Here is a 7,846-nt window from a genome sequence, read left to right as displayed (position 1 = left end):
ACACTTTTACATCTGCTCCAGAGAAAAAAAGGGGCAGTGCTTTAATTAGAGTGGCTCTGACAGCTGGTGTAATTAAAGCCCTGCAGTGTCTCGTGTATCAGCATTCCTGCATTTCAAAATGGCGGCGGGGGCTTGAACTAAAGCTCATTCGATGAACTTTAGATAAAGTGCCCTTGCCACCATTTTGAAGCATGGGGACACTGATACATGAGATGCAGGATATTGGAAACACAAAGACTGATGTCCACCACCCTCTGAAGGACTTGAATCCTGAGCTTTCATATCACAGAAGTGTAATCGCTAGACTATAGGCATGCTTCTATTGAAAGCAGGCCATTGGGCAGTCATGAGGGAGGCAGGCTAGAGAAAGAAGGAGAACATCCTTACTCCGTGAGGGAGGTGGACACTGTCAGAGCAGGGGTGGAGGTAGTGAGCTTTTGCTTCCAATATTATTTGTGCATTTTGCATTACAAAGTCATAGAAAACACTGCATAAGCCACACTGGGGACAAAGCAGACAGCATTGAGCAGAAAGCCATGGCCACTTTCTTTCAAACACACAGCGATAGCAGGTGGTGCTCAACTCTTAAGAAATAGTCCTAGCAGACAGAGCCTGAGCTGTGGGAGATGCGATTTTGAGTCCCTTCTCAGTCTGGAGGGCTTCAGACACACATCTCACAAAAGTGTCTGCACCATCTGACTGGAGCTATTTTTCACTTTTCTTGTTGAAACTGTGCCATTATGTTGACAGGGATGTCAGATTCATTGGGCTGGAAAAAGATCAAGCAAGAGTTAGCATGACTGTAGCACAGCGAGGAGGAAAGTTCCATTGTTCTGGTCCCTGATCCCAACACTTGATAAGATATTTTATCCTATGACTCTAACATGCAATACATAAGCACTCCTGGAGCATGGACCAGAATTTAATGTCTCCATCACTGAGCTGAAGAATTATATTTACTCTTGCTTTCTCTGTACCTATGGATTTTGGACTGTGGCTCCACACTGATAGTTTCAAGAAAAGGGACAGAAAGTATTTCTGTCACAGCACTGCCAATAGGCTGATTAGTACACTCTCCTGGGAGATGGGAGATATGGATTTAGTCCCTTTCAGGCTAAGAAAAGCCTATAACCCAGGTCTCTAACTTCCTGGATGAATGCTGTAACCACTAAACTATTATATAAAAGGTGAGCCCCCCTACCACTAGCTATGCTTTAAAAGAGAGAGGCAGTTGTCTGTTTTTAATAAGAACAGCTTAGGCACCTAGTTTCTTTTAGCCTATGAATTCCAGTCTCTCATGGGCACATAATTTACGGCTCCAGAGAAATATGTAAGCCTCAAGAGAGGTGGAATTTCAGACCCACCCTTCCCTTCAGCATATCCTATTAGCTGGGTTAGGTGTCCAGCTAATAGGACACCTATTTACAACAATAGGCTCCCTATTGATACTGTCCCAGGGACAGAAGTAATGGAGGATACTTACCGGCAGCACAAGATGCAGCACAAAAGGGGCGGAATGAAGAGCCCATGCGGCTTGTCAGCCGCCTCTATTCAATTATGGCCGGCTGATGACGTTAGCTTCAGATGCCGGCCAGTGAAAATAAAAATGGCGGCCAATGCTGCGGAGGAGGCGGGCAGAACAGGAGAGAAGCTGCAGCCACTGCAGGGAGCAAAAGGGATCCTCCCCATGGTACCCTTGGAGCCTGGCAAGTAGGGGTGGACACTGGCAGGGCAAGGCAGAGCACCCCGACTGGAGCCCACACAGGACGGTGAGGGAGTGACAAGCACCCCAGCCAGAGGCAGAGCTGGAGCTGCACCCGGAGGCAGAGCTGACCCCAGGTGGGAGTGGTGGGACAACGGGGGCAAGGAGGAAGCCACACCAGGGGGAGAAGACCCCAGGAGAGCCCTGAGGGGTTTACAGTCATGGCGGGTATCACCGCTGGTCCCAGCCGGGTTGATGGGCACACGGGAGCGAATACTGGAGGCGATGGGTCAGGAGTAAAGCAACCCCCCCCGCTAGAGTCTGGGGAAGGATAGTAAGGAGGCAGGGGGCCACCACGTCCGGAAGTGGCTTATTATTTTGTGTTTTGTTACTAGGTTTATTTAGCTACCCTGTAAGAAGGGGCATAGGGAAAGAGTGCGGGTATCCCCAAGGGACAGGACTGAGGAGAAGCCTCGGAAGGTTTACCTGTTTTTGTGTTTCCCCAAATGAAGGGGCGGAGGCAAGGAGGGGTGAGGGGTAGGCCCACACGGGTGTACGTGGCTATAGGCCATGGGCACCTAGATGCCAAGTCAGGAGGCGTTATCCCAACAGAGGGGACGAGGCCAACAGTCGGACGACACACCGAAGGAGGCATGAGGCCAGGGTGTAGGGGTGGTGGAGCCCCGTGAATGACAGCTGGGTGAACCATGGGCCACCGAGTATACTCAGTGACCAATCCCGCCTACTGAGAAACAACGAGTCGTGGCAGGTGAGAACAGGGGAGGCGACTCGAGGGGGAGATATTTACTCGGTCTGCGACACGAGTCCGTAAGGCACTTGACGTCTACCACCAGAGCGAAGGCCACCCAAGAGCAGCTATTCAAGGCCCGGCGGCCACAGATACATACTTAAAACACTTTTTTACGGTGGAATACCTATTTACAACACACACTGTGTGCTGTAGTTCTCACTCTTAGGTGCCTCATTCAGCCTAGGTGTTGAATTGGGTCTTAAGTACTTAAATTGGGATTGTGAATTCCACTTCCTCAGCTGGACATAGAGAAATTAGGAGTGATGGTGCTCAACATTGGCATGTCTAAGCTCATTTGTGAATCTGGGCCTTAGTGTTAATGTGCCTCAGTTTACTATCTTTAAGTAGCAACAATAATACTCCTCTACCCCATAGTCATAATCACAAGGAGTGTCATGGGATTAGAAACTTTAAAGTTTGTGAGTTGCTCTGGTATTATAATAAAAAGAATCAAATAGTTTCCTTAGATACAGAGCAGGGGCAGGCAATTATTTTGGGTGGAGGGCCACTTACTGAGTTTTGCTAAGCAATCGGGGGCCACATGACAGGCAGCCAGGGGCAGATAAATATTAATTTTCTAAATTTTTTTAGGGGCCCTGCAGGCCAGATAGAATGGCCTGGCAGGCCGCATCCAGCCCATGGGCCGCATTTTGCCCACCCCTGATATAGGGTGACTATATGGGACCATGGGAAATCCAGGACACTGACTTCTCCACCCCCACCACTCTCTCAAGTCAGCAGCACTGTTGCAGGCAGAGGCAGAGTGGCATGGTGTGCCAGCAGTGCCTGCTGCCCACCTTCCTGGAGCATCATAGTGGCCCACCAGACTGCAACCTGAACTCCTCTGATTCTACCCCCAGCCTGGTGCATGCATCTTTTTACCTGGCATGGGGCCATCTGGCACTCACTTGGCTCCTGGCTGCAGCACCTGGAAGGAGGCATGGACTGTGGTCACTGGGCTCCACACAGACCTGGGCACACAGCATCCCCATGGCCAGCATAGCTAGGTGCATGACCCCACTGCCTTTAGAATTCACACCCATCCTGTATGGGCAGTGCATGGAAGCATCTGGCTTAACAGTAGTTGGAGCCAGGTAGCCTCTTGCTACTGCTGCTGCAGTTGTCTATTGGCCTGCCCTTGCCAGGGCCACAGTCTCAGGGCAGAGCCTGGAGCCCACAGCTGCCCCTCCAGATATGGGTCTCTGCTGGCAGCCTGTTGGGCAGGATGGGGGAGGGACCCCTGCTCTCTTCAAGCCAGAGGCCTGAGCCTGCTCTCCTCAGGCCAGGGGTCTGCTCCACCCACTGGGATGCTACACACACATATGCACATATGCATGCATACACGTGTGAGGAACCCATGCTCTTGTCCTACCCCACCCCACCCTGGCTGATCCCCTCCAATCTGGGAATTTTGCTTCAACTTTCACCAGCTGGCCAGGATGCTGGGACAGGCTATGAAATCTGGGACTGTCCTGGCCAAACTAGGACGTATGCTCACCCCACTTAAATAGAGCCAGTACGTGAAACACCTCCTCAACACACACTTCTGTTGAGTACCTTTTTCTCCAAACGTTGTTGTACTCAAGTCCCACAACACATTCCCTACCAACTTGGTCTTCATGCATCTTTACAAGCCTTCAACTTCTGGCTTATAGATGTCAGACAACTTCGACCTAACACATCTGTATAGTCGTTCTGACATTTTTTAAGTTGTCTATTGCATTACTAATATTATGGGCAGAGCTGTCCTTAGGGGTGTGTGGGGCCTGGGGCATATCAGCCTGTGCAAGGCCAGGGGGTGGTGAGTGGAGTGGGTGCAGAGGGGTGGCGAGTGGCTGGAGTGTGGAGCAGGGGTGGGCGTGGTGGCAAGTGGCCAGAGCACAGAGCTGGCAGCATGCAACGGCTGCGACGGGGCCTGTACAGCACTGTCTGTGGAGCCCCCGCAAAGCGTGGGGCCTGGGGTGATCGCCCTGGTTCGCCCCCCTAAGGGCAGCCCTGATTGCAGGTCTAATCTTGCTGTCTGAATACAGATGAAACACCTCATTTTTTCCTCAGAGAGATTTATACCTGGGTTAGATGAAAAACAGACTGGTCATTTACATAATGTTTTTAGGGGTCCTTTTGTTTCCTCATCACAGTTATGAACAATATCACTAAGGTTGGGAAGAGAGAGAAATGACTTTTCTTGTGGCATGTAACAGCAGGTAGTTATTGTAAGAGTCTGGGGAATCACCAGTGCTGTCAGGGCAGACTCCATCAATGTTGTTATCTGCCTTTATTAGTATTGTTAGGGATTAGATGTTACTGACCACATCAGGCTTCGTCAGTTTAGATGATTTGTGTGAAGGCTGTCAGAATATCTGTGATGCTGTGCCCTTATTGACCTGATTTTTACAAGGAAGAGACCATAAGCTTCAGCTCTTAGTGAGAAAAATCTCAGCTGGGTTTATTGTCCACACACAAACCTAGACAGTAGTATCCATAACCAGCCAGTCCCATGGTGATAGCTGGGTTATTTGCAGGCATGGAACAAGATAATACACAAAGGATGCACCCCATAAGCCCAGCTCAAAGTATTCGGGGATCCCAGGCCACTCTTTACACACCAATCAAAACAAATTCATGTTTATACTTCCTAGAACACATCCTAGTTCTTGGTGATTACAAAAACATCTGTAGGTGACATCAATCACATCCTACTTCCCATCTGTTAATGTGACCTTGCCACTAGATAGGGACACCTCTTTGTCAGGTCACTCTGATATTTGTTTTGGTGTCCTGTACTAGTCTTATCAATTCGCTCTGTATCTGCTGGCCTTGTGAAATACTTATTCAGTAACTTTCCTAGCAATTTTATGCAAGTCATATATGGCACGCCTAGTTCCACATTCCTTAGGGCCTACTTCATGCTGCTGGCAGGGCCTTTGATTTGTCTATGTACAGATCAATGGTTGTATTAATCCATACTCCAGCAAGGCCTACGGTTATGAACAATACATTTCTCTGCCTGCCCTGAGACCATTTACTAAGCAGAAGGATTGAAAAGAACACCATAGTGCTTCTAGTTTTGTTAATGTGAATATGTCTTTTCTGAAGTAGCTGATATTTAAAGAGGAGGAGAGTGGTCAAGTATGATAAAAATATGGCTGCAGCTAGATAAAATAATTTTGCTATTTTCCTGACCGACTAGCTTGCTTCAACCAGTATATGTTTACCTCTGCCTGTGCCTTACTGCTACAGTCTCTAGAGCCTTTCAGGATGTTATGACCTCACTGACTTACTATCTGTTTCTCATCTGTAGCCTGTAGCCAGTAACCCTGCTTCCGTCTGAGGAAATGACATCTCACTTCTCCATGAAGTTAGAGGCTTTGTTTAAGGATATGGCAGAGTCCTCATCACTCAAAGTCTTTAAATCAAGCCCTGTTATTTTTCCTTAAAGAGCACTTGTGGCTAAAACAGCAATTATGAGATGAATACAAAAAAATGCTGTTTGAGGTTCTATGGCTTGTTTTATTCATGAAGTTAGACTAGATGACTATAATGGATTAGAAGGGGATCTATGAATCATGCCCAGCTTCATATTTAGTGGAACTGATGGGTGAGCAGAGGCATCAATCACATTTATGGTTTTTGGAGAGTCCAAAAGATTTCTCTCTGTAGTAGAAAACTGCACAGAAAAAGAAACTTTTATTTCCACGGATGTCAGAAGATAAGGAGAAAGTTACATTGTATATAAAACTCCATTTCTCTAGAGGAAGTGGAAATCTTGCATTGTATCTTTTCCACTTCCTCTGCAGATTGCCTAATTAGACAGTTAGTACTCTAGGACAGTGACTCAGGTTCTTGTGCCTGTAAAACACATAGCACACCTGGCTGTGTTATATAAATAATCACAATCTGGCAGGAGTGAGACTCTTGTTAAAGCTGCCCCATATTTTCTGTTTAATTTTCTGTTAAGCAGTCTCTACATCAGTCTCTCACTTAAAAAAAATCTTTTTTTGTTAGCAGGGCATGGGAACTTGGAACCAAATTGCAGTCCCTAATTAATAGGCTGGTGGAATGACCTCCCACATGTATTCTGTATTTGCATATGTTGTTTTTTAATGGAATTTTGGAAAACCAGAATACCAAAAAGCCCTGATTTCCGTAGTGTTCCCATTTGCTGCCTCCTACTGCTGCTTAAGATGTAACATTGTGATAATCAGCGACTCAGCTCTCCCTCCCTCCAGCTCATTTGCATATTTGGGTAAAGTCTCTCTCTTCTCCTGGTTGTCATGGCATCCACTGCCTTTGATGACTGATTTACCTTGGACTACCACAACATTGTATGGCAAGGGGGGGTCACAGGAGAAACTGTAGTGAAAGCATACTGTGTTTTGATAAGCTCCTCCTGTGTTCCTTGCGGTTTGTACTTTGATAAGTTATGCTGTTTCTTTTCAAAGAGTAATGGTTACTTTCCTCAAAAAGCGATATGTGAAAATAAGATATTAAATTACAGCACCTTTTCATGTATGTAGGTATTTTATTTGCATCCTTCTTACAGATTTGGGGCCATGATTTAAACCACATATTTCAAAATAATTTTTTTATCACAAGTTTCTTAATGAGAAGAATAAATAGCGGTAATAGCTTTAGTCTGAAAATACTTCTTATTGTAAGTGACTGGGGCATACATAGGTGGTCTGGCCACCACAGGAAAGCAGGGCCTGGGGTGGAGTCAGAGGACAGGAACCATATACCAAAGCCAGAGGGAAAGCCAGAAGCAGATGATGCAGTCTAGGGTCAGGGGGTCAAAAGCCAAGTACCAATCTGGGGGACAATCATAGAAAATTAAGGTTGGAAGGAAGCTCAGGAGCTCATCTAGTCTAGCCCCGTGCTCAAAGCAGGATCAACCCCACCTAGATCATTCCAGCCAGGGCTTTGTTGAGCCAGGCCTTAGAAACTTCCAAGGATGGAGATTCCACCACCTCTCTAGGTAACCCGTTCCAGTACTTCACCAGTCCCCTAGTGAGAGAGTTTTTCCTAAAATCCACAAAGCAAAGTCCAAAACCAGAGTCAAACCAGGGTCAGGAGCCAGGAAACAGAACCACAGGGAAATTCAAAGCCAACATTTAGAAATAAGCTAAGTGCAGGAACCAGGAGGCTTGCTACAGAACCATTGACTGGCCTACAGACCCAGGGCTCCAGCTGATGCTAAATGGATAGGTGGTGCTACAGCAACCAATTAGGATGATTGCCACTCTTAAACTGGAACATAGTTCAGTAGCCAGGGTTTGCTGCAGGTGTGGCTGCTACAGTACTTGGCTCAGGCTGGCTTGCCTGCTCCGTGTCCC

General features: G+C 47.2%; 1 protein-coding gene across 2 annotated transcripts in view; it reads left to right on the top strand.

Moving 5' to 3' along the window:
• The window catches only part of ABRACL (ABRA C-terminal like), a 44,914-nt gene that overhangs the window by 16,951 nt on the left and 20,117 nt on the right, over positions 1-7,846 (top strand). Inside the window, exon 1 of one of the 2 annotated variants that reach the window (XM_019527525.1) lies at positions 6,829-6,929. The exons of the other annotated variant lie outside the window; for it this stretch is intronic. The gene's annotated coding sequence lies outside the window, so the exon portion shown is untranslated. Of the gene's footprint in view, positions 1-6,828; positions 6,930-7,846 lie in introns of those variants that run through there. 2 annotated transcript variants of the gene reach the window in all.

The sequence above is a fragment of the Gavialis gangeticus genome, unplaced genomic scaffold, assembly GCF_001723915.1.
Source record: "Gavialis gangeticus isolate Ggan-Ray unplaced genomic scaffold, GavGan_comp1, whole genome shotgun sequence".
NCBI classification, from domain to species: Eukaryota; Metazoa; Chordata; order Crocodylia; family Gavialidae; genus Gavialis; species Gavialis gangeticus.
This window is presented reverse-complemented; position numbering and strand designations above follow the sequence as displayed.